This window comes from Cynocephalus volans, unplaced genomic scaffold (assembly GCF_027409185.1).
Source record: "Cynocephalus volans isolate mCynVol1 unplaced genomic scaffold, mCynVol1.pri scaffold_35, whole genome shotgun sequence".
NCBI classification, from domain to species: Eukaryota; Metazoa; Chordata; class Mammalia; order Dermoptera; family Cynocephalidae; genus Cynocephalus; species Cynocephalus volans.
Window position 1 is genome coordinate 1,222,430 of NW_026902463.1, and position 27,554 is coordinate 1,249,983.

Genomic DNA, 27,554 nt, shown 5'->3' on the forward strand with positions numbered 1-27,554 from the left:
AGCCCACAGGATGCTGGACACCCGTTGCGCGTTTTCACCTCTGAAGATCTGGTCGCCCCAAGCTGACCGCAGGACCTCACGCCAAACGGAGCAGAACCCCAGGGGGGCACGCGACCCGCGCTTGAAGAGCATGTCGCCCCTTGGGGACAGCGAGACTTCACCCCACAGAAAGCAGGAACCCGTGGGTCCCGCTCCATAACCCCTGAAGAGGAGGTCGCCCAGAGCGGAACGTTGGACCTCACCCTACAGGGAGCAGGAACCCCGCGGGACAGGCGCCCTCACCACTAGAGTATGTGGTCCCCAGCGAACCACCGAACCTCATCCCGCAGGGAGCAGAACACCCGGGGGTCGAGCGCCCTCACCCCTCAGGAGCAGGTCGCCCCCAGCGGACCGCGGGATCTCACCCCACAGGGAGCAGGACACACGCGGGACGCGGGCCCTGCAGCCGAATGGTGCATGACACCCCACTGCGGGACGTGCAACCTCATTCTACCATTAACGGGTCCCTAGGGTGGGACGTGTGCCTCAAGGGGACACCGATGAAGTCTCTAGTCCCCCAACGCAGTAAGCAGGTATCCAAATCAGCCACGCACACTCACCCCGCACGCAGGGAACATGTCCGCGCCAGGGTCACGTGATGTCACCAAAGCGGGTCCCGCGCCTTTAGCCCTGACGGAGCAGGTCCCAGAAGCCAGTGGAATGCCCTCACCCAACACGGTGCAGCAGTTCCCCGCGCTGGCCTTATACCGTGACGCACTGAGAACGTCACGACAAGGGCCGAGAGCCCTCACACCATACGCTTGGCCCACGTTCCCGCGAGTGTCACATCATCTCACTTCACAGGGAACAAGACTCCCGCGGGCCGTATGCCCTCCCTCCGAATGGAGTGTGCTCGTCCACCGCGGGAAGCACGCCCTGCCTCTGCACTGAGCAGGTCCCTACGCGGTAGAGACGCACGCTTCCCCCGGACACCTACCTGTAAGGCCTAGAGACCTCACTTCGAAAGGCGCAGGTCCGCACCGTGGGCCGCGCACCCTCACCAGGACACGTATAAGATTTGGAGCCCTCAAACTTCACGGACGAGGTCCGTCCCCAAAGGCCGAGCACCTTCACCCTTTAAGTACATGTCTTCCCCATCAGAGCGAAGGACATCACCCCTCAGGTAGCAGGAAGCCCGCGGGCCATGTGGCCTGTACCCTAATGGAGCATGATCCCCAACTGCGGTTCACGTGACCTCCCTCTACTCACAGGAATAAGTCCCCCGCCTAAATCTCTGACAACCACTAACTGTTTTTCCATCTCCCCTACGGAGGGACGCACGCCTCAAGGTCACACCGATAAAGTTTGTATTCCTCAAAAGCACTAAGCAGGTCTCCAAAATATCGGGCGCCCTCACGCCGCACGCACGAAGCATGTCCCCGCGAGGGTCAGGTGACCTCACCACGCTTAAGCAGATACCCCCTGCCGCACACACACTGGCACCCAGACACCTACAAGACCATCTTGTAACCACAATTAAATCCTGAGTTGCACAAAAAGCCTTCCCCAGAGAATCAGCAGCAAAGCAGCAATTTAGCTCAACCACAGAGCTCGAGTGCTGGTCCTCACAGGAAGTTCCCCCATTTCAGAAGTAAGCAAAGGACAACAAACTAGTTCCAGTGCAGAGTTTAAGTGGTAGGAACAGTGAATACTCTAACACAGAAGTGACAAAGTTCTGATATTAACCAGTAAAGGTCTAATGCCACCAAAGAATACCTAGAAGGACTGGAAGAGTATGAGCCTGTCTGCAGCGAGGCTGTGCCAGTACGAGACACATGATGGCACTGCTGCCTTAGGCTCAATGGGACTGAAATGGATGTTTAAAACAAGGAAAGCTCAGGCAGTTGCAAAGAGTGGCTGTACAGGAAACTGAGCAGGCTGCACGGTTTCAGGTAAGCCTCTCCTGAAAGCAGACAGCAGAGTTGGGGGAGGCTGGACCCGAGGGTTCTTCCCGAGGGCATGCCTTTAAGCACCGTCGCGTGAGTAATGGTCTTGAGACACATCTCTGCAGCGTGAGCTGTGGTTGAGGAAGTGTGAGCTACATTAAGTCTCATTTTCTGTTACCACTGGGGAGGGGTTTGCAAAGCACCTTTGTGTTTAGGGAAACGTCGAGGTTACAAAGAGTCCCGATGCACCAGGGGCTGGAAGGAGGAGGCGTCCGTTCCCTCATGTCAGCATCTAGGGATGCAAGTGGACAGCTCTGCTGCCGCGGTGACTCGGGCCCAGGCTGTGTCCTCCTGGCTTCTCACTTTCCTCCTTGGTGGAGGGCCAGTAGCAGGGCAGGTGGGTGGTGGTGTGGAGTGACCACGAGGCACAGCGTCCTTCGTTCCTCCTCACACCAGGCCAGCTCGGATACACCTCACCTCCACCCACTTCCCACTGGAAACTTGGGACATTGCGCCCAAGCTGCAGGGCAGGGCGGGTGGGAGACGTTGTTTGGACACAATCTCAGGACAAAGGAAAGCACACTGTGGCGGGCAGCCAGGTGGCTCCAGCACTGCGGGGTGAGCTGGGCTCTGGCCACGGTGATGCCTGGGCTGCAGGTCAGTGCAGACCAGACCCCGAAGCAGAGTGGCTGTGGGAATCCTGTTAGAGGGGTGTGTGGCAGCTTCCAGCCTGACGCTAACAGTGGAGGTGATCACGCCAAACTGCAGTTCTGCATCAAGTGTGGGAGTGGGTGCCCTGGAGAAGATTGCAGGAATAAACTTGCCTTCTGAGAGTGTGTATAGCTGTGTTCAACACGGATGCAGTCGTGTTATGCACAAAATTTCTCCTATTGCTTCCTCTATTTGTCTGCATATTACACACCCTTGTCTATCCTGTTGAATAATCCAGTTAAGTCCATGCAGATGGCTGTGGGCCACCGTGCTGGGCCCTGCTGTAGCAAGTGGCTGGTCTGCACTCAGTCGGGTCTAGGCCCCCAGGGATGTTGCCATTCTCTTGGTGTGTCAGAGCGCTTGTGGTACGTCGCTGCTTTGTAGAGAGTGCTCGGGTGAATGTGCTTGCAATGTAAACATTTTCAGGGTTTATGAGGGAGGGTGGCACTTTATCTGCAGCCCAGCCTCCCAGGGAGCCTGTGAGTGGGACAGCCGTACTTACAGAAAGCCGGCCTTGTTTAACAGCACAAATCAGCAAATTCACTGTAATTGCAGACACTTGGTAGAGAATGGCCAATAGCATGTCTGACATCAACCGGCATAGTTAAAACTCCCAGGCGCCGTAAGTCTCTGTTACACGGAAAATATCCACCACTATCATTTGAGAGGCATTAATTGCTCTTAGCTCCCCAGGCAGCATTAAGGTCTCACCTTGTGTTCACGGGGCAGCTTCAGGCTGGGGCCACATGTGTGACACAGTCTTTTACAAAAGGGCACCGTGTATGCAGAAGGCCAGCTAGAGGTGCCTGGTATCTCTGATGAGATCTGCAGAACTGATTCTGTTTCACTGTCCCTAGGGAGGTCACTGAGGCCCAAAGATGCCAGCCGACCCCAGGCACCACTTCATGGCCTGACAGGTAGATTCCCGGTCAGGGCCCTACACAGAGCATACGTCTGAGCAGATAGTGGCCGCCTTGGGCAGAGAACACACTAATCTTTGGAGCCCAAGGGACACACCTGGAAGTCCCAAGTGGAGACCACTACTGGATCCATGAGGCCCAAAGTGAGTTTGGCGTCATGGTTGAAATTAGTAGCACGGATACAACTGTCCAGAAGGGCACAGCTGGGCCTGAGCACACTCAGGTGAGGACACCTGGAGTCCCATGCCTGTGTGGTGAATTGGGCGCGGGACCAGGCCAAGGCTGATGCATGGGCACAATGGTTTCTACCCTGGTTCTCCACATGTCAGATGTTCTATGAGTCCAGCGTCCCTCCCCAATGAACCAGCTGCCCCTGGAGAACAGCAGCATCCCTGCTCCAAGGCTGAAATCCCTTCATCTTGTGGGAGATGTCGCTGGGCAGTGCAGGGAGCATGGAGCTGGAGGCAGAGTTGTGTGGAGGATCCAGTTTCACCATTGACAGCGTGCACCCTGGGACAGCGGCCCCCTGCTACATGCGCACCCAGGGCAGCCCCTCCCTGCTCAGCAGCACAACCGCGAGGCTGCCAGTTACGGTTAGAAAAGTCCCAGTCTAAGTATGGCTGTGACGCTCAGTGCAGTCAATTATGCACAGTGTCAAGTAGTCGAGAGCACTCACACATCGAGCACATGTCGCAACCAGGCCAGACAGACTGTGACAGAGGGAGCAAGAGGCTGCTTCCTGAAGGTTATGTACATCAAGGCACAGCCCTCTGCTCAGGACGCCCCCGGGTCCCTGGGGACCCTGTAAAGTTACAGGGGACATACAAGGGGGGTGCGAGGGCTCCTTGAGTCTGGGATCTGATTTTACTCTGTGTGAGCCTGCCAGGGCCACCATAACAATATCCTACAGCCTGGGCAGCTTAAACGACAGACATGTATCACTTCCAGTCCTGGAGGCTTGAAGTCTGAGATCAAGATGTGGCTGGGCCGGTTCTTCCTGAGGCCTCTGTCCTTGTAGAACCTGTCATCTCCCTGTGTCCTCACATGGTCATCCCTCTATGTCTGTCTGTGTCCTAATCTTCTCTTCTTATAAGGACATCAATCCTATTGGATTAGGGCCCACCCTTGTGACCTCATTTTATCTTAATCACCTCTTTAAAGACCCCATCTCCAAACACAGTTGCATTCTGAGTCACATTCTGGGATCAGGACTCCAACACATAAGCTTTGGGGAGACTTGGTGTAGCCCATGCACCCTTCTTAGGGCTAAGATGTGTGCTAGTCCCTCTCACCTCAAGTCCCATGGGGTGATGTGGTGGCTTGGGGGACACTCCATGTGCAGGGATTGGAGTTCCAGCTGGGAAATCCACTGACACTACTAATCCCATGGTGAGGGGGCCAGTCCCCTCCTGAGTTGAGCAGTTCTGGGGTGTCTTCCATCAGGCTGTGTCACCTTGACCTACTGGGGTGCCCATGTGACCCGCCCAGGAGTGCTTGGCGTCAGGAAGCTAAGGGGAAGCCTGAGGAGGACCTCAGGGCTGTGCGACGTCCCCCCCAAGAGACGCTCAGCAAACATGGGGACCCTCAGGAGCTGGGAGTTGGGGTGCCCTAGTCTGACATTTGATCCGGGAAGCCTCATGGGCCTGGGTATGCGATGCTGGGGGTGAGGAGTGTGTTGGGCAGTGACACAGGTGGGGGCTTGATGGGGCTGTGGCTTCAGGTGATGTGAGTGGTGGGATTAGATTCTGGAGGAGGAACCGTCAGGAGCACTAACGTGCAGAGCTGGGGCATGAAGGGGAGTGGGGGGTGGGGGACAGTCCCTATGTCTGGCTCAGAGTGACGCCCTGGCATAGGCACAGCAGACCCCATCTCTGTTGTCTGGACACCCCTTAGCCCCCAGGGGAGGTGGCCACTTGGTGGCTGCATAGATGCACCTGGCACTGGGGAGAGGAGCCCAGGCTGGAGGCGGCAGTGCTTGTGTCATCAGCATAGCGATGACAAGGAAGGGACGAGGGAACGTCTGTCACCAGCAGACCCCGAGGGTGGTCAGGGGCCATCCTGGCTGAGGCCGGTTCTGAGCTACACACGGCAGCGGCCTCGGTGGCTCGAGCCTCTCAGTTCAGACGCGTCACGCCTCTAAATCCAGCTGCTGTGAAGTTGCCATGGCGCAGGCTGGTGGCTCAGAGGGCTGCTCTGCTGTGCATCGCTGGGGTGGGGGGCAGCAGAGGCGCTCTGCCCTAGGGAGGGTCTAGCGGTGTCAGCACTGCCTCCTGGCTGTGGGACTTTCCGCACGTGCTGCGGTTTCCACGGTTCCCACTCTGCATGGCACTGTGTATCGAGGAGGCCGCCCCCTACCTCCAAGGTGTCCACGGCCTGTTTGGATGACAGAAGCAGGGCAGAGAAGCTGCTGCTTGAGCTATCCAGGGGAGCAGCTGGATCCCAGCCCTCTTCTCAGCCCCTGAGCCCACACCGGTGCTGCCGCAAACGGCCTGTTTATCTGACTCTCCAAAAACTAAATAGCAGGTTTTCACCTGTTCCCAGCTGCAACAGGACTTCAGCAAGGCTTGGGGGGAATCCTGATCTCCAGGGACAGGAGAACTGGGATAGATTCTCTCCCCCTCCTCCATTTCCCAGACACCTGCAGAATAAAAGAGTCATGATTTTTTTTTTTTTTTTTTTCCTCGAGGACCTCTTGGGAGAACTTAGGGGAAAAACATCAGGAAAATCATACTTTCAAAAAAAATGAAAGAATTAGTTCATGACTCCAGCACCTTAAATATCATGAAGGAACTTCTGGGAACCAGCAGTGAGTGCTTGATGAGGACACGTGATTTCATCCCAGAGAGACGGTGAAACTTCGCAGCAGACTCAGAACCTACTTACAGCACGCCTGCGGCATCGCCAGGGCTAGACTGGGCTCTAGGTGTTTAGGAGTGTAAAGGGCAGTCTGCGCATGAGTTTCCAGGGGCTGCCACAACAGAGGACCACGGGCCGGGCAGCTCGAACAGCTGAAGCTTGAACAGCAAGGTGTCCTCTCTCACCGTTCTGGGGCACAAGCACAAGATCGAGTGTCAGCAGGACTGGCTCCTTCTGAGGCTGTGGGGAAGAACCTGCCCCATGCTTCTCTCCCAGCTTCCAGAGGCTGCAGCGGCCTTGGCTTGTAGATGGCCGGCTTCCCCCGTGCACGTCTTTCCTATACCCAAACTTCCTCTTTCCGTAAAGACACCAGTCGTATTGGATTATAGGCCCATGATAATGACATCATCTTACCCTGATCGTCTGTAAAGACCCTATCTCCAAACAAGGTCATATTCACAGGTACTGGGGATTATGACTTTTGGGGGAAACACAATTCATGCCATACCAGTCTGCCTTTCAAAGATATACAAGCAATCACAGACATACATAATAATATCAATAGCTAACTTTTACTGAGTACTTACCATGTGGCAGACATGGTGCTAAGCACGTTACACTCATTCATTAACCCTGCAACAGCTCTGTGAGGTAGTACTATGGGCTGAATTGTGCTCCCCCACCCCAGTTCATAAGTTGAAACCCTAACCCCCAGTAGCTCAGAATGTGACTGTATGTGGTCTCACAGTGATAAAATGAGGTTGTGTGTTAGGGCTGGCCCTAATTAAATGTCCTGTTCTTATAAGAAGAGGGAATTTGAGCACAAAGAAGGGATGCTTGTGCATAGTGAAAAGACCACGCGAGGACACAGGGAGAAGAGGGCCTCACGAGAAACTGGCCCTGCCACACCTCGATCTTGGCCTGCCAGCCTCCAGGACTGTGAGAGGATAGAGCTCTGCTGCTGAAGCCCTGTTCTTGGTATTTTGTTATGGCAGCCCTGACAAACTCGTACAGGCAGGAACATATACTCTCCCTGTTCTTCTGACAAAGAAACTGAGGCACAGAGTGTTACCAACCGGCCAGGCTTGCCCTGCCCTCTCGCATTAAACAAATGACCTCGAAGTCCAAAAGCTGATGCAAGGATTGGAAGGTTTATTCAGATTACACGTATTCAACTAAATTTCTAACCAAGCAAACAAACAAAGAGAAAAGAGGAGCAGTGGGGTCCAGTTCAGCCTAGTCCCAATCTGCGGGGCCAACCTACTCCATTAACAAGAATTGATAAAAGCAGTTCTCCCCTTTGTTTTCAGCATAAAGAAGAAAAGTACCAACTAGATTTAAATCAGAAAAACAAAGCATAGCCAGGAGCCCTCCACAGTGCACCTGTACAGATGTGGATACAATCCAGCAAACAGAAGAGGGCCGGGAAAGTCAGAGAAACGTAAAGAGAATAAAGCATTGACTTGTCAGAACTTAGGCCAGGGACTCCAGGAGAGATCTGCCAGCAGCAGAGACATGGGAGCAAAATAGTCCCAGTGGCCACTTGCCTCTTGCAGCTGGAGTCCTCTCCAATGCCCTTCCAATTTTTGCCAGTGATTAAGTTAGGCTCTCGGATTCCAAAGTCATAGAAATGAACAATGTACCCAGCAGTAAAGCAAGCAGCGCTTTATTAAAAGAGGAGATGGACTTATGCATGAGGGGGGTAGCAACAGTAAAGCTAGCCCCCCCCAGGGGAGCTGCTCAGGGTCTTTTTATAGGAAAGGAGTTAAGGGGTGGCAGGCAGCATCACAGGAGGTGGTCCGTTCTGTTCTTCCTGGTTGTGTCATGGGTGCATGCTCAGTAGGCAGTGCTGTTCATCATTGTCACCCCAGGAGGGTCATTGTAGCAGTCACCTTGATACTTTGTGCACAGGTGGGAATTCCTAAAGCGGTCTTAGGTTAAACTGTAACTTTTACAATTATAGTAAACAAGCCACTCAGGAAATATCTGTTTCCTGTCTTATGTCAGTCTGTTTTGTCAGGGCAGCCCATGGGGTAATCATTTGCATGGAGGGGTCTCATGACTGAGGAGTGGAAAAGTAACAAAGTGTCTTCTGCAGGGAAAATGGAGTCAGTTTGGTTCACAGGCTTAGCCTTACTGTTTCAAGAGAGGTTTAGTGACTTGGGTCATGTGGTCAGGACCCGACAGGAACAAGGCCTCTCTTTGCAGCACACACACTCTGGGGTGCTGTGCTGCACTTCCTTAGACTCCCTGGGAAAATGTGATTCCTCAGTGCACCCTCAGTGTGCAGGAGCGTGAGTGTGGAGGTAAAGCCCGTTTCAACCATTTTAAGCAAATGGGCACGAGGCGGAGGAGTATGGGATATGTTGTGGAATGAATGAAGGACCAAGCCCAAGAGCGAGAGGCAGAGCTGGCCGCAGAGATAGCTGGGTGCGGACTGGATGCACTAGGCTTTGTCTCCTGTTCCCCCTACTCCCTCGGAGGAAGACCTGGCTCTTCTCCCATCACAGATCATGTGCCACACCTCACAGTCTGTGATGAGGTAGATTGATTTAGCTAATGCCATTTTTACTGTTCGAAAAGTGTCCTTGTTTGAACCCACCCCCCAACACCTATGGTGAAAATTGAAGCTTAAAAATTGCCCTGTTCTTACAAAAATTTTAAATTCTGCCTGCCTTTGCTGTTTCCCGCCTATGCTGTCCCTGACTAATAAAACCAAGGGCTGTATCTGGATGTATCTAGACAACCTGAGGAGGAAACCGCCCTGTGGAAGTTTTTGCTGTCCCTAAGTGATTAACTGGCTTGTCTTGGCTTCTGTAACCAGCTGGCAGGAGGCCTCGCGAAACCCTCTCCCTCCTCACACTAGGAGGAAACGTGTGTGACTATATGATTTTCTTGCCTGTGTGACTATGTGCCTTTAATAGACCCTTTCAATTTAAACTCAGGGCTCTTCTCTTACCAGAATATCTGGAGAGACAGTTGCCGGTAAAGACCCCCTTTTAAAATTCTCATTTGGGCGTTCTGTTTCCTTTTCCGTGCGACAGCCTCACCACAAGTCCAGCTGCGGAGAGACTGGGATCCAGGGTGATCAGATTCCCACGGGGCAGATTTCCACTGGCTGCTGCCAGCCCAGCACTGTGGGAGTTGGTGTTTAGTGGGTGCAGAGTCTCAGTCTGGGAGATGAGAGAATTCTGGAGAGAGACAGTGGTGATGTTTGCACAGCAGTGTGAACGTGCTCAATACCCCTGACCTGGACACTTAGATGGTCATGATGGTCAGTTCTATGTTACGAATGTTTCACCACAATAAAGATTATTCCTTAGAGAGAGATACTGACGGGTGCACTGAGAGATGGGCTTAGATGGGCCCCACTTGGGTTGGGCCCCAACCTTAAGCCATGCAGCTTGCGAGGCGCCGTGGCTGGGCGCTCGCAGGGGTCAGTGGCATGGCCAGGGAGGTCAGTCCCCAGCCCAGGATGGCGCAGGCAGCAGAAAGGCGTCCTGGTGAGGGATCATCCCGGGGCTGTCCAGGGCCAGGGGACCCTCGGGCTGCAGCAGCGAGTAGGACTAATGGTCCCAGAGGGAGCGCGGCTGTGAGGGCGTCGTGTCCATCCATACTCGGGTGGCCACACGGCAGAGAGCAGGTGTCCGCGAGAGCCCTCCTGACCGACGGGCGGAGCAGCGGACCTTGGGTCGCGGTGCGTGCGGCCCGTCTCTGGACCCTGCGGGCCGGGTCCACACAGCTGTGGGGCGGTGAAGCCTGGAGCCCGGGAGCCCGGGGCTCGCAGCCGCACCGCAGCGTGAGCCCCAGGGACGTGCGCCAGGCGCGGTCCGGGGCGGGAATCAGGACGGGGAGGGAGCCAAGTAGCGAAAGGGGCAACCGGGGTGCCGCCCAGGGCCAGGCTCTGCCAGAGGCTGCGCGACGGCCGCCGTGAGCCTCCCAGCGCCCGGGCACCGCCGCGCGCCCCAGGCCACCTGCTCGCCGGGGCCCAGCAGCCGCGCCGCTACCCCCGTCCAACGCCCCGCTCTCTGCTGGCGCCACCCGGCTCACCAGCCACACCCGCCACACCCGCCACACCCGCCACACCCGTCACCGCTCGGCTTCACTGGGCTCCATCCGGCCCACCCGCCACCGCTCAGCTCTACCCGCCACCGCTCGACTTTACTCGCCACCGTCCGGCTCCGCTCGGTCCCATCCGCCAGCATTCGGCTCAGATGGCAGCCTGAGGGTGGGGTGCAGGTGTAGGTCCTGCAGAGCGACAGCTGAGGCGCAGGTGTAGGTGCCGCAGAGTGACAGCTGGGGTGCAGGTGTAGGAAGTGGGCAGCTGGCAGACAGGAGGTTTGCCCCTACTTTAGCTGGTTCCCGAGTGTCCCCCTTCTGACTGCATCCTTCACCCTCTCCGTGAGCCAGATGGAGCCTGTCAGCAGGTGGGAAGCCGAGCGTGCAGGGCGTCAGCAGTCCAGGGGATCTGCCATCACCGGACAGGGGCTACCTGAGCAGAGCTTGAGCCACGACGCCAGGTGTAGCGGATTGAATCGTGCCCAACAAAACTCATTGCAGCTTGAATTGTGTCCCCCAAGTTTTATGTATTAGAAACTTGGCCCCCACTGTGACTGTTAAGAGGGTGAGAAATCCTATTAGGATAATTGAAAGGAGGAGCCTTAAAGAGGTGATTGGATTGTAGGACCGTGCAGTAGTGAATGGATTAATAATGGTGGTCATGCGTGTGGTTCTGAGGGCTTTAAAAGAAGAGAGAAAGAGTCTGTCTGTCTGTCTGTCTGTCTATCTCTCTGTCTGTCTGTCTGTCTCTCTCTCTCTCTCTTGCTTCTCACCATGTGATCTGCTTGTACCCACCGGCTGCCTGCCACTTTCCGCCCTGAGTAGAAGGAGCATGAGGCCCGCGTCAGATGCAGCTGTCCCAGAATCCTGAGCCAAATAAACCTCTGTTCTTTATAAATTACCCAGTCTCAGGTATTTCTGTTATAGCAACACAAAAATGGGCTAATACACCAGGGTCTGTGACTAAATTTTGCCACATATTGGCTGAGTTCTTGGGTAATTTGCCAAGAAATGGAGATTTTTATAATAGTGTGCTTATGTACAAATATATCACTCTGTATCTCTCACTGGATAATTCTCTCATTATATGAATATCTTACTATATAAATATCTCAGCACATATAGCTCACTGTATGTATCTCTCACCATATGAATATCTCACTATAACTATGTCACTATATATTTCTCTCACTATATATATCTCTCACTATATATCCCTCACTATATGAATTCCTCACTATATATATATATCTCACTTTATATCTATCACTGTATATCTCACACAATCAAACTCTGCTCTCTTGTTCTTTTCCATCTATCACAGTATTATCGATGTCACTGGCTGCTTCTGAGTTTATGTGGGTTGACACACATGGAGTTTAGGACAAGGTCAGGCAGATGTGCTCAGTGTCAGCTCTCTGAAAGTCATCAGCTGGGGGACACTGGGGTGAATTCTGAGATGTGTGATGGTTCCTGCCCACCTCCGGGCACCATGGGTACATTGCTGAGGGTCAGATTGGACAACGGGTAGATTGTGGTGACAAGATCCACCCAGGGGAATGTGGGTGCCCAGACACCTCAATCCCAACACCCGGCATGGTCCTGTGACTGCCATCCCTGGCTGCACTTCAGGCGCTCTGGGGATGCTTCTTTTTTCATTCTGGCAAGTTGATTTGAAATTCTTATGTGGTCTTCATAGGGTTCAGGGCTACCTGTGATCCATGTGCAGGCCCCTTCTCAGTCTGGCTTCCACCCTCGTCTACTGAAAGGAAATAGGCAATGTAGACAGGGTTGTGATTCCCGGTTGGAAAGCAAGATACAGGAGTTTTGAGAAATGGTTTCAGCTCCAGAGCTGTGTGGCCCCGAGCCCCACCCCAAGACCCCAGGGGGTGGGTTCTGTTGATGGGAACTGCAGGGACAGGGAGGCCAGTATTGCAGGGGTTAGTGTTAGGATTACGCTTCGAGGTTTAGGGCTGGATATCATGGTTGTGGTTAGGGTTGCTTCTCAGGTTACCTCAAACACTTCCTTACCTTGAAAGGGCCCAGGCAAGCGCTTCCTCTACTCAGTCGCATTTTTCTAGGATCCGAATTGGCTCCAGCATTTTGTTTAAGATTCCCCATATGACCTTGTGATGTATCCAATGCAGTCAGTCTCCAGCATGTTGTTTAAATCCTGTAACCCTGAACCAGCAAGTGGATGTTTCGGCAACCTTTGATTTCCTTCCTCAGCATTCTGAGCACAGCAGGACAGCCACGACACTTCTGCAGGGATGACTTTTGGCACTTTTCTTACAGGACTTAAATGCTGTTTTTGCGACTCTGGGTTTCATCACAACTTCATTGCTTGTGATGCACTTGCCAACTCCAGGTCTGCCTGGCTTTTTCTGTGAACTCACCACCTCTCTGTCTCTCTCTCAACAGCAGAGTCTGATCAGAAATTGGCTCCCACGTTGAATGCTGTATGACAGTCACAGCCCTAAGGGGCACAGGACTTCAAGTCTGGGCCTGTGTCCTGCCCACCTAGCTCCCTTGAGTTGTGCCTAGACAGGGCCTTGAGTCACGTGGGGCACCCAGGCCAGGCAGTGCCCCCGAAGCTCAGAGCCCACCTGGCACAGGATCATCAGCTTTCTCCCCTGTGCCCGCCGGCCTCCCGCTGAAGACACACTCAGTCTGTGCAGTGACCTGGTTTTCTTCTCTGTGTGAGGGCTCACTCCCAAGAGGGGACAGGGACAGGAGGAGGAGCAGGGGGTGTAGTGCCATCCCCATCTCCCCCCAGCTCTTCTGTGGAACCCTGGCCCTGGATACCAGCCTTTTATACCCCGTCCGGTGTTCCCCAGCTTCAGACAGGTCACAGTGGAGTCCCCAAAATGTTACTCCCATGACTCTATCCATCTACGACCTCCTAGAGGATTCTCCTCCTGAGTCCCCGCCCAGGCAGACTTGTCCCATGACTCCTTCCCTTTTCTAGGCCCCGCCTCCCTCTCCCCCATTTCAGAGACTTAATTTTACAGGTGGAAATTTTGGGACTGGGGGAGAGGACCTACGCAGGAGCATACCCTGATTATATGTAGGGCAGCCTCAAACCCAGATCCCAGCAGTCTCCCCCCGCCCCCACTTGCACTGTTTCCCAGAGCTGGAGGAGGAGGGACCAAGAGCCCACAGCTGGTGAGGGCTCTGTCATTAAAGGGTTTGGGACCACCCCACCACTGAAGCCCTGCTCTGTAAACGTGCCCCAGATCCTGGGGCTGCAATTGCCCCCTCTGCTATGATACCTGATACCCAACCTGATGACTGGACCCATAGAGAAGAAGTTGGGGCCTTGGCCAACTGGTTTCCTGACTCCTTTTCCTTTTCTCTTGAGTTCCCACTCGTGTCTGTGCCTGGCTTTCGCCTCTGAGGCTACAGAGATGGGGGTAACGGGAGAGACCATGGGGTGCTGGTGGGGGTGGTCCCCTCCCGACCCATCCCTGTCTCCATCTCCTCCCCTGGTTCTCTCCCTGGGCCCAGGAGGTGATTTAAGTGGGACTTGGTTCCCGTGAGACCCGGCTGAGAGTCTGAGTTCCCGTGGCCTCCCGGACTCTCTCGCCTTCGGAACTGGGGACGAGGTACACTGCCCGTGCTGCAGGTTTGTGTGGGAACAACGTTTATTGGAAAAGGAGGCCAGAAGAACATAGAGGGGAGCCATGTGGGACATGGAGGGGATCTGTAACTGTCCATAGCCCGTGAGCCCTAAAGGAATCCCGGCCCCCCCACATTTTCTGCCTCGTCTCTGGTCATGAAAGTGGAGGGTGTGTTTGATCGCTTACATCTTTTTCGACACTCCTGGGGAAGGCAAGAGGTCAAAAGACGTTCTCTGAAGCCCCCTCAGTGCTGGGGCGTGGAGGTGTGTGGTGGCCACCTCTCTCTCTGTTGAGATGTGGTTTTATTGCTGGGGCTTCTCCCTTGTGTGTGTCCTCTGGTGTAGGATGAGGCCTGACTTGTTACTGAAGCCTCTCCCACACTCTCCACACTTGACTTTTGCAATTCTTGAGATTCCTAACCCCACAAATAATTTGCCTGTGTCCTCTGGATGCACTTTCTGGCCTGTTCTGGACTCTTCTTGAGAACTCCCCATTAGTCCTTTGGGTGGGCTGGAAAATGTGTTTGAAATTCTCCTCTGCTTTGTCCTTTTATATAAGGGGTTGTTCCCTTCTTTGACCCCTTGACCTTCAGCCTTGTCATTCCAGCTGTGTGGATCAGAACGTTGCTGCTCCTGATTCTGACCAACTGGATGGAGATTCCCTGGCTGGAGAAGTTCTCTTGCAGATGTCCCTGGGAAGGTCTGAGAGGAGTGATTGTGTTCCACATGTTGCCTGAGGAATTTCTGACTGGAGAAGGCCAGAGGGCTTGAAGAACATGGGTGGATCTCTGGCTTTTGTTCTGCTGAAAGAGGAAGTTTTTGGTTAGGCGAGATGTAGACAACACTGTCTGGGACATCTGCTTTGTTGTATGGTAAGGCCTGCTCCCCTAATCATTCCTCATGTGGTAACGCCTGCTGTCTCCCACCGAGTGTTCCTTTATAGTCTTTTTTCATTCCATTTTTGTTCTCTACATCTTCCTCAGAAACCCAGAAATCCTAGGTCAAGGGCCTTGTCTATGTATCAGCCAAACCAGGGACCTTCAGTAGCATCAGAGGCAGCTTCAGTCTTTATACAGAAGGAACTGCAGTGACTTTGCCACACACACTACAAGTATCTTCTGGGTCATATCATATCGTCTTCTCCCCCTAATCTCTGGGTACTTTTCCTGATAGAGCATCTGCAGCTATTTTATTCTACTGAGAAATAATAACTGACTTTGGATTACATAGATGGTGATAGATTTTGGATGTGTTGAACCCTCAAAACTCATGTGAAATTCTGATCCCCAATATGGCAGTGTTGGGAGCTGTTTGAGTCATGGGGGGAAGATCCCTCATGAATGAATTAATGTTCTCCCTGGAAGGTGGCAGTAGTGAGTGAGTTCTCACTCTATTAGTTCCCACGAGAGCTGGTTGTTTAAAAGACCCTACCACCTCCCCCATCTCTCTTTCTCATGCTTCCTCTTGCCGCTTGTACCTGCCAGCTGCCTGCCACTTTCCACCATGAGTAGAAGCAGCCTGAGGCTCATGCCAGATGCAGCTGTCCCAGTATCATAAGCCAAATAAACCTCTGTTCTTTATAAACTATCCAGTCGCAGGTATTGTGTTATAGCAAAACTAAAAGGGGCTGTTATGGATGGACTCATCCTTAGTGACTTTTCTTATGAGGGGAAAGGGATCTATAAAGTCAGGAACCACTTCTTCTGGAGATGCACAAATGTAGAAGGCAGTGTAGAGTAGTGGTTAAAGAACACTGAATTTGAGTTTCCCCCGTCAAAGACATTTAATTGAGGACTCTTGTGTACCTGGTTCTCCATCAGGAAGTGGGATTCAGAGTGGTCCAGTCCCCCTTGAGTAAACGACTCTGGTTCCTGCTGCCTAAACTAGATTGTGAATTGCTTCTCTCTCTGTCCACAAATCATAAAATGAAAATATGTCCTTCTTTGGGTGACACGCCAAATATTCCTACTTGAGTTATTTCATTCAGTCTTAGGCCATTTCAAATTTAATAGAAAGTTCTGTTTTAATTATATCCCTAATCAGACTTCTTACCTCCTGACTCCCACCTTTATCCAAACCACCATCCTCTCTTACCTGGAGTCTAAAGTGGACTCTGATGGGATTACCCACTGCAGTTTATTTTCTGAAAATTAACCAAAACTCCACAATTGTTTCCATCTTAGGAAAATCCCCAGTTTCTGGGCAGGAATCATGGGCACTACATGTCCAGGCTTCTGTGTATCTCTCTGACCTCTGCTCTCTTCTCTGCTTCCTTCACCTGGGTGGTCTCAGCCATTTCTCAAACACCCTCACTCTCTCCTGCCTCAGGGCTGTTGCACGAGCTGCTCCCTCTGCCTGGAGTCCTTTGCCCACAACTCTGCACCTCTCAAATGTTATGTCCTGAGAAGAACCTTCCCTGACCGTCCCTTGTCACACCCTCCCTCCCCTCATGATGATCTCTAGGCTCTTTTCTGGATTAGTTGTCTTGAAAGCACGAATCACTGTCTGATATGCACATGCCTGTGCGTGTCTGCGTGTTTCCTTAATTCACGTGTCAGCTGCTCAAGAGCACATATTCTGATCATCCTGTTCTGTGTGTATTTCCTGTTCCTGGAACATCGTCTGGCACAGAGTAGGAATTCACGTGACAACTAATTGAAATAATGAATGAATGAAAAACAACATATGCATGTTATTTAGGAATATGGAAGAAATTAAGAAACAATTAAAAGAGCCAGATGAAACTGCCTTGATAAAAGAGCTGGTAGGTGCTTGAGACTTGTTCTTTGTCTCTAAGCCCGTCAGGACTATATGTTGTTATATATTTTTCATATAAAGAAGTTAAAAAAATAAAATAAGAACAGAAATTTCAAAATATAAATTGTCCCTAAGAGTCAAAGGCAAATGAAATGAATCCTTAATTTCAGAAGCACCTGATTTGAAATTTTTCCATCTTTCGACTGCATTTTACTCTACTTAAGAGTTGTACCATGAAAATTCCCAAGGAGAATTCTTTCTCTTCTGTTCTATTTAAAGAATAATAGTGGTGCCCACCTCTCCCTGCTGTGAGCTCTTTCTTCCACTTGCTGTCCCGCTTGATACCCAGCTCCTGGCCATATTCATCCCCGTACCAGACCAGCAGTTCACAGCCCGGCCTGATGACCTGGCAAGTTCGATAGAAGATCTGCCCGTGGTATTGAAAGGCCACCAGGTTCTGCTCCTCATCATCCCGGGCACAGTTCACATACCTGGGGTTGAGGCAGACAAAGGGACAGAAAATAACAGGCAGTGAGTCTCCACTACCTGCCAGGGCCGTGTTGGGCTTGTCACCAGATGGTCAAGGCCCCCATGCTGTGACGGGCCTTGCCGTTACCCTCCTCCAGGAACCTGCTGTTCATACCTAAGCCTCTTTCTCCAAGTCCTGCTTATGGTGCTCATCCTGCCTGGAATGCTTTTCCCCCCCTTGCCTACTTATCCATTCTTCAAAGCCCAATTACAGACTTACCTCCACCTTGATTGGCCATAAAACACTGACTTCTCACTTCTCTAAACTCTGAATCGATTTCTGCTCATAGCACAGAATTTGGTGTTTGATCAATCATGTACTCCGCTTCTGGATTAGCACACATCATTCTTTACTCACCCCAAGTCTATCTTCTTTTAAGAGACCTTTCTCTAATCTCCCATAGATTACCTAGGTGCCATTCACCTGCCTCCCTGGGTTCCCATAGAAACTTAGAGGTCCCTTTGTCCTAGCATGGAAATACAGAATAATAACAGCATGTCCATATTCTTATCTTCTAATAAAATGAGAGTCCCTCATGGAAAGGGGCTGGTCCATGCAGCACAGAGGCCCGTGACCACCCTGCAGCTCACTTCTCAGGCTTCAGGTTTTAATTTCATTGAAGCTGGCAAGATTTCCTGCCCTCACAGATTAAAGGTCCCTTGTTTTACATTGTCTTGGCCTTGTGTACTTCTCCTATAATCAAATGTTTCACATCTCCGCGCAATAGTCCTCCACGAGGGCATGGGTTGTGTGATCTGTTCATGTGATGTACTCCATTTTCTAAACAAGAATATAGTAAGTGCTTAATAAATGCTGATTAGATCAATGAAAGTGCGAATCCAGCATCCCCAATGAATCTAGGCTCCTCAGCGTTTATTCTGGTGCCCCAATTTTGTCTATCATAGAGATTTAGTTTTTTCATAAAAGAAATGGTAATATTTATATTTTATCTCTTTTTCCTGGATGTTCATAATATGAAAGAACATTGTAAGGAGAACAGAGAGTGTAAAAACCATCGAGGGAGGCATGCTGAGGAGAAAAGAAGCCGAGCTTGAGAGAGATGAGTGTCCCTGCTGGAACCCGAAACCTATTGGCCTTACCTCATCCAGTTGGCAAGAGATTTGTCCTTTCCATCCACATACTCATAGCAGTTTCTCCCCTTGGTGATCTGAGTTTCAGAAAAATAAGTTAGTCATTTTGGGTTTGAGGGGCAGGTAATAATCAGAATTATTTTATTGTACTGTCATCGATGCATTTTGAGCCTGCATGGATTCAGCCGCCAATGGTGGCACATGCTGTGTACTCCTCAGCATCATCTACACATCTGAGTTGATTTGTCCAGTCAGAGCTGAGGCCCCATAGGGAGAATGCACTTTTTCTGTCTCTGTGCCACTTTTCTCCGGCTCACCCTCTGACCTTTAAATAGGAGTTCCAGGTTCATGCAAAGACCACTAAGTACACAGAGCTAACCATGTTGCCAGTATCCATGTTCTAGCATGTAGAAGGTGATGTCCCACCAAAGGCACAGAAGGGATATAGGAAGCCAGAAGATGGGGTAAGATAGGCCCTTCTCACCATCCAGGAGTAGCCACTGTTGGCTGCCTCTTCATCTTCTGTGATCGGGCCCTCAAAGGGGCCAAAGTGCAGACCCAGTGGAAGATCGGATGCCTCATTCCATACTCCAAGCCCGGCCTCAGGGATGCCCGACGGCCCAATTCTCAGCCCAGGGGGCAAAGTGAGGGCTGAGCGGTTGGGATGCCCCTTGTCCACTGCACTGTCCTTTACAAATGTAGGGGGACCATGAGCCACACAGCTGTCGATGAAGAAGTCCTGGCATTTCTCACAATCTGGAGGCGAGAGCAGCAGGGATTTGGAAAAGTATAGTGCATGTTCCTGGATATAAAGAGCTTCAGAAAGAGCCCAGCAGTTACATAATTTAGCCTCAATCCTGTATCCCAAGCCACCAGAGTAAAGGAATGATTTGGGGTCAAACAACAAGATAAAATTATTCTACCGGGATATAGCCTTCTCCATGAGTGGGCCAAAAGGGTCACTTACACAGGTAGTCATCATCCTGAGGCTCATCGACCTCTTTGTATGACCGACCCTTTCTTTCTCGCAGGCTGTACACCTTCACTTCAATCTCCTTTCTCTCGAGTTCTACATTGGAGAAGAGTAAGTGAGTGAAGTTAGGAGTCTGGAGTGTTTGTTTCTGTTTTTTCAGAAGATGTGAAATCTCTTACCATCAAATTATTATCTATCCTTCTACATACTCTGGCTCCCCACCCCTTCAGTACCTCTTAACTATTATTTCAGAGAGACTAAGACTCCACACTGACTACAGATGCATAAGTCAATTTTAGTTTCTGGATTCCCATGATCAGATTGAACCTCCCAAACTTTCTACTTACAAAACAGTTCATTCATGCATTTATTTATCCACAAAATATTTGTTGAGGGTGCATTACATATTAGGCATGGAACAAAGGCATGGATGTACAATAAGAAAATGTGGTCTCTATTATCACAGTTGTATATATCAGTTCTTTTATATTTAATTTAATGCTTTTAAAACATATATGAGCTATATGTGTTTATCTTCATTTTACAGATTAGCTTTAAGGAGTGCAGAGAATTTATAATGTCTGCCCAAGGCCCTAATGATTCTGCGTGGATTAAAACAAGCGTGTGACTTCAGAGTTGGTGTTCCCACATGCTATTCAGTACAGTACCTAACTTCTGGTCTCAGCATAGTCCAGCTTAAGTGCAGGCCTATTGAAAGTCTACGCCACATATCTAGACCATACTCACCAACTTTTCTAAAGGACCTAGAGGGGATAAAGTCCCCAAATTATTTTCTCTTACCCAATTTTTGTCTAGAGTGCCGTCTGGAGGTACTTGCTTCTGCAGGAGGGGACACTCGTTTCTGGGCCTTCTCTGAGTCACTTGTGTTCAGGAAATCTGTTGTTCCGGGCAATTTCTTCAAACTAGATTCATTACTTAACAGTGCCCTGGACATTCCCTTTAATGTGAGAGTCACATATTAAAAACCAACATACATTTATTTAGTTTCTTAGGGCTTGCAACATGTTTTCACATGTAGGAGTTTTGTTCAACAGTCCCTTGAAAAACCTGGAGTGTCTGAATACCAGAGAGAAAAGGAAAGGCCTGATTGGGTAGTGACTCCAGGACTAGAACCCATGTCTTAAGGCTCTTTTTTTTCAACTTTCTCTATATACGTGAGAGTGAGGGAGGGAGAATATTTTGGAATACTAGCAGGAGACTCAACCAGGTCTGTGAAAGAAGGAGGTAGGGGCTTATAGAGAAAAAGAGGGGATCTTCTATGAACTAGTAGACTTTTGATGGAAAGAGAAATGTAGAAAAGCACAGAGGGTACAACACACATCTAGAAAATGAACAGTGAGGTTGGGAGGAGAAGAAACAGTTGGTATAAATGTATGCAGACAACTAAGAAAGTCATGCTAAGAGTTGCAAACTGCCATAACCAGGAAGGAATATTTAACTTTGGAATTGAATGAACTGGTTCCTGTACCAATTCTACTTAAGGAAGGGTGTACTATTAGTTAATTCTACTCAGCTTTCTGATCCACAAATTGGCATGCATTCTCATTCTTAATGGTATAGTGAACATGAAATGCAATAATGTTCACCAAAGTGTTTTGCGAGTTGTTAAATACAGTGCAAACATGAGATTAATAATTTCTCTTATAGTCCTGACATCGATTTACCTCCTCAACCATCTCTACAGTTGAAATCTAATTCAAAGATATTATCTTCAGCATTACTTGACCCTGTTACACGTATTTTAATTTGCAAAACTTGGAATCATTCAGAAAACATTCAGGGGGCCCTCAGGGGCTCTAAGCCTCACCTGGGACTCCTGAGAAAAATCGGGTATGGACCATGCTCTCAAAGAGCTCACAATACAGAAGCAGCAGGCTAAATAAATGATTCGAAACAGCATGACATTTGCCTAATTTGGGCCCAGAGAAAGGAGTAGTTACTTCTTCCTACAGGGAGGAGAGTTTAAAATCAGTACCAGGATGCATTTCTACTGGATAGTGTAAAGTACATGAAGTGCTAAGTCATTTTCCTATCTGTTGTTTCTCAGTCAAACCTCAAACTTCTCAGGGCCTGGAGCAACTTTCTCACATCTGAATGCATCCCTTGTGAGAGAGTAGGAACTTTCTCCGTCTTCCTCTGGGACCGTGCGCAGTGCAAATTGACGGTATATTTGCAAGTTTCCCTCAGAGTGTCTTAGCCTATCTCTCACTTAGCACAGCAGACAAGAATTAGGTTGAAATAATCAGTCCGATGAATAATGTAAAGGTGTCCGGGTAAGGCAGCATGAACTTTACAAAACACGAAAGTTTTAATGAGCTTGTAAGTACTTTAGAGAATGAAGGAGTATTGGATTAGACTGAACCACTACTGACTGTGATCTCAAATATTTCTGTAGCTCAGTTTTTTCATCCAAAAAATGGTTATAGTTATAGTTGTAAGGTTTGAGTGAGTTTGTTCATGTAAAATGCTTAAAATAAAGTCTGAAATATTGCAAAAATAAAACGAGTGGTAGTGATTATTGTTGCTCTTCTTATTAACTCTTAAAATGATGATGTCAGACATTGTGCTGAAGAGATCAGAAAAGAAAGGCAGCAGTCCTAGGATACTCTGCACATTCTCCTTCCCTTCCATGTGTTTGGATCTTCCATGAGGAAGATTGACTTGTCGATAGGATTTTTCAGTTACTCACCTTCTGGTGTTTACTCTGTCCCACTCTGAAGGCCGCCCGAGGAAGTTTGACTAAAAGGTGATGAGAAATCAGTGTTTTGGTCGGTAAATATTTCCCAGCTCAGAAGATTCTCATCAGGGACAGAGAATTCTGAACTAGAGTGACAATTCCAAGTATTATCCACGGGTGATTTGAAAACGGTTTCTGAAGTAACATTAAGACCTTTGCTTCTATTGGAGGCATTGCTAATTTTCTTAAAATGTTTTTTTTTTTTTAAAATAGAACCCTGTATCTTGGTGTTAACACCACACTCTCACCAACTGAGGTAAATGGTCACCCACGACAAAGCAAAGAAAACAACACCAAACCTCATCTCTGCTTCTTCTTGTGTTCACAAGGTTTCCATTACATTTATCTTTTAAAAAATGAATTGGCTTAACTTTCATGGAAAAACGCTAAACAAAAGCACACAATGGAGGAAAGGACTGTCTCTTCAAGAGAGGGTATGGCGAAAAGTGGATCGCCATATGCAAAAGAATGGAGATTGACCCTTATCTTACACTACATACAAGAATAACATCAAAATAGATTAAAGACCTTAATCTAACACCCGAAAGTATAAAAATCCAAGAAGAAGACATAGGAGAAAGCTTCAAGAAATCGAATTTGGCCATGATTCCTTGGAAATGACACCAAAAGCATCAGTGACAAAAGCAAAAATAGACAAAGAGACTATGTAAAGCCTGAAAACTTCTGAGCACTGAAAGAAAAAATCAGTGGAGTGAAAAGGCGGCCTACAGAATGAGAGAAAATATTTACAAACCATATGTCTGAAAAAGGGTTAATACCTAGAATATCTAAAGAACTCCTACAACTCAACAACAAAAAAAAACTCAGTTAAAAAATGGGTGCTATGACTGGATTTTGCTCCTCCAAAATTCATATGTTGAAATTCTAATTCCTGGTGTGATAACATTGGGAGATGGAGCTTTGGGGAAGTAATTAGGGTTAGATGAGTTCATGAGGGTGGGGCCCTCATGATGGGAATAGTGCTTTTACAAGAAGAAGAAGAGAGAGATTCCCCCCAAGAGGTGGAAGCAACCTAAATATCCATCAACAAGTGAATAGATATAGAAAATGTGGTATATAAATACAATGGGCTATTATTCAGCCTTAGAACATAAAGAAACCCTGCCAGTGCTATGACGTGGACAAACCTTGAAGACATTTTGATAAGTTAAAGAAGCCAGTCACAATAAGACAAATATGGCATGGTTCACTTATATGAGGTATCTAAAGTAATCAAATTCATAGAAACAAAGTAGAATTGTTGCCAAGAACTGGGGCAGGAGGAAATGGTGTGTTGTTGTTCAACGGGTGTAGCTTTAGTCATGCAAGATGAAAAAGTTCTAGCAGTTTCTTGCACATCAGTGTGTATATAGTTAATCATATCAAACACTCAAAAATTGTTAGGAAGGGTAAGTTGCCGTTGTGTGATTTCTCATAAGAAATCTCAAAAGGAAAAAAAAAATTCTTGTAGAAATCCCACAAGATTTCTCGATAAGAGACGATAAAGTGACTAAGGTGGGGATCAACTGAGTGCAGATAACGATGTATGACAAACCATGGGGTTAGTCATGTCTTCTTCTAAGACCATTGATCCAATGACTGACCTATTAAGACATTAGGGTTAGAAAGCTTTTTGGTGGATTTACAGTTCAATGAAAGTTTAGTTAATTTCCCGCTGATTAATTAACAATGTCTAGCAAAACCAGTCTTTCTTTTATTACTTTAAAGAATGATAAACTTTAAACATATAGAACAGTGTGGAGAATAATGCTGGAAATCCTATAAATCCATCACCATCCAATCCTATTTCAACATTCGGACACAGCTGATGGAAATGTTTTCATTTCGACTTTTTATTTCAAAATTCAAAAATAGACATAAAACAGACAAAAGAGCTAACTATGACGCAGTGAAGCCACCTGCCAGCCCTTCCTCCTTCTCTTGTGATAATAACTTCTGAGTTTGGTATTTCTTACTCATAGTCAGATTTTTATACGTTTAGCACTTATTACTGTATCTGTAAATAAAATATGTAATTATTTTACAGGTTTAAAACCTTTATATGAATAGCCTCTTACTGTATATACTGTATTGCATCTTGCTTGTTTGTTGAACATTTACGTTTTTGAGAGAACATGGTCTCCTTTGTTAACTCCTGAGATAAAGCCGAGACATCAACCCAGGATGGTTTCAGGAGGTCACCTCTAATTCCTCCTGGCCCCTCACCTTTCTGTCGAGGTGTCCATTCTTCATCAGAATCCTCAGTGTCATCCACTTGGTGCTTGGTCTGCCTTTGGTGACACAGGAAAGCTGGTTGAGAGGCTCCGACACCTGGAAAGAAGCCAAATCTTTGTCCTAAAAGGGAAGTGGTGAGAGGAGGAACAAAGGGTGGTGGCAATGGAAAGCACCACAAAGCCAGTGTGGCTCAGCGCGTGCTGGGAGAGTCTTGAACAAGGTCAAGATGTGAGCTCTGCATGACTAGTGCCAATACTCGGCTGTGCACTGACAAAAAAAAAAAAAAAAAAAATTAAGAAGAACAAAATTTCCCCTCCAGATTTCTCTCCATACAGAAGGGAACTGTGGGCCCATGCAGCTGCCTAAGAGAGAGCCAAAATAACACGGGGACAGAAGACCTGTTTTATATTTCGCAGGCCGGTCTGCAACCAGCACTTGAAGTTACCTAAATTAATCAGCACATTATCGTTCCTTCTCACATTCCTATAGTGAATTTTCTCCAGTTCTCCCATCTCTGCCCATTCTTCCTTGGAGAAGTATATGGGAATGTCTTTGGAAGCATCTTTAGCCTAGAGAAAATAACATAGTTCATCAGTGATTTACTGCACACATCACAAGATCGAGTGGGGCCTTTCCTTCTGCCTTGTAATCTTAACAATCAGAACATAGGCTGGGGTCTTGGGGTGGTCTCTGTGAAACAAGGATAAAGATGTTCATTACCTCCCTCCCCAGATTGTGTTCTGTTTGAGAGAACACAGCATTTTCCTAGCTCTCCCCAACACAGAGAGTTTGATTCTTGTCTCCTTTTCTCCCTCATGTCCCAGACAGGACCAATTGTCCCCATTGCATGCACATGCACAGCCAGGGTCACACAGAGTTGCAGGCCACAAGTCTGTGGCCCTCCAGACACCAGCTGCTTGTCACTAGTACCCCCTCTCCATCCTTCGTACAAATCCTGCTTGGAGCTTCGCTCGACTTCCCCCACCTCTCACCATGGGCTTCCGCCCTGTTCTCCCTGCATCTCCCTCAGGGTTCTCCTCCGGGGAGCTGTTGGAGCTCATGGTGCCGGGACAGGATGGCAGGCCCTGCTCCACCTCCAAGGTAGAGAAGGTCCCGTGAGTCTCCCAGCTGCAAGGCCAAAGCTCCTGTGGAAAGAGAGGTTGTTGAGAGGGGGCCACAGCCCAGACCACTGCCCAGAGCCAGGCTCTGTCTTCTCCACTTGGCCAGGGTGTCCAGACCAGGAAGATGTGGGGACCCTGCAAGGACTGGAGGGCGTTGGGGAGGTCTGGGGGCTATTGACGGGATGGGGGGGTCTCTGCTGGCCATCACAGACCACCTAATGTAAGCTGTTTTGTTTCAGTTCCCCTGCATCTTGATGCATCTGAGGAAGCGTGGCAAAGGTGACTGAGGGTCAAGGCTACGGGTCTTCAAGGGGATTCCTGAGGTGTGAGGGCTAGGGGATTCCCATGGAGACCTTGAGGGCCCCTGACTGGTGGGACTCAGGTTACACTGACCAGCGGGGCTCTCCTCCAGCGAGAGGAAATGAACATTTCTCATAGGAAGGCTTCCGGGATCTCCACCAGGAGATTCTGGAAAAGTCTGGGAGTAAAGCAGCCTGGATCTCTAAGGAGCAGCAATCCCTCAGGCTGAGGAGATTGGGGGTCTCCAAGGCCAATGAGATTTGGGGTCTCTCAGGCTGAGGTTCTGGGAGTTTCTCAGGTCGAGGGGATTTGGGGTCTCTCAGGCTGATATTATTTGGGGTTTTTCAGGACAAGATTTTGGGTCTTTCGTGCTGAAGAGATTTGGGATGCTCAGGTTGAGAGGCTTTGGGATTCATCAGGTAAAGTGAATTTGGGGTCTCTCAGGATGAGAGGATGTGGCATTTTTGAGGCTGAGGAAACTCGGGGTCTCTCAGGCTAAGGAGATTTGGGGTCTCTCATTAGGGGGCATTAGGCTCTCTGACACTGACGTTATTTGGGGGTCTTTGAAGCTGACGGACGTTTCCAGGCTGAGCAGGATCTCTAAGGTTGGGGAAAATTGGTCTCTCTGTGGCTGCGGTATTTAGGGTTTCCCAGGCTGAGGGGGTTGGGGTGCCTTAGGCTGAGGGGAATTGTGATTCCTCAAGCTTAGGGTGTTTGGGCTCTAAGCATTAGAGGATTTGGCGTTCCTGTGGGTGAACGGTAGATTTGAAGGTGTCTGAAGCTGAGGTGCGTCGGTGTCTCAGGCCGAGGGGGTTTAAGGTCAGTCCAGGTTAGCGGATTCGAGGTCTCTTGGGGATCAGGGGATCTGGGGTTTCCCAGGCTGAAATTTGAAGGTCTTGGGCTGAAGGTTTACAAGGGTTTCTTACTGCACGGCAAAGACTTCCCGAGTTCCTGTCAGTCTCCCTGGCTTTCTCCTGCCGCGCGGCCCACCCTGGCCTGGCGCCCGCTCGGATCCTCTCAGGAGGGAGACGACCGTTGAAATGGCCACGCAGCCGCCGGTACCACCAAACCGCCAATCCGAGCTCCCGACAATAAGCGATCAGGAGGGGATAAAGGGGCAGGGAGTAGGGCGGAACCTAAACCTGTCAGTAATAGGAACCACTTCTTTCCCGCCTGGTGGACGATCCTGACCAAAACCTCAGGCATTCGCCACTCTGGGTACTGCGCATGCGTCAGTCAAGAAGCCTCGAGTCCTGAAGAGCAGTCTCTCAGGTCGTGACCGGCCTTACAGGCTTGTCATGAGGCACATATCTGGCTCTCAGCACTAGCGTAGCCTTGCCCCGCGGTCCTGTCCACAGGGGATCTCAAAGGGGTTAGGGTTAGGAGTTATGTTTTGGGTGAGGGTTAGGGTGAGGGTGAGGGTTACGTTTAGGGTGAGGGATAGTGTGAGGGTTAGTTAGGGTTAGGTTAATGGTTAGGGTTAGGGTGAGGGTTAGGGTTAGGGTGGCTCCAGAGGAGGATCCTACCTGCCACTTCCAGCTCCTTCTCAATTATGTTTCTGCAATGGGGAAAAGAGATAAATCTCCTGAAAACAGTGACTGATGTAGCTCCAACCTCTCAAAGAGGTGGACCCTTCCCACAAGTGTGGGCTGTGTTTAGTGACATCTTCCAAGAAGGACATCATTGGGGAGAGAGTCACT

At 49.5% G+C, this 27,554-nt stretch overlaps 1 pseudogene; it reads right to left on the reverse strand.

The window, feature by feature from the left end:
* Positions 1-14,584: 14,584 nt before the first annotated feature.
* On the reverse strand, positions 14,585-25,494 carry LOC134369082 (histone-lysine N-methyltransferase PRDM7-like; annotated as a pseudogene).
* Positions 25,495-27,554: the final 2,060 nt, after the last annotated feature.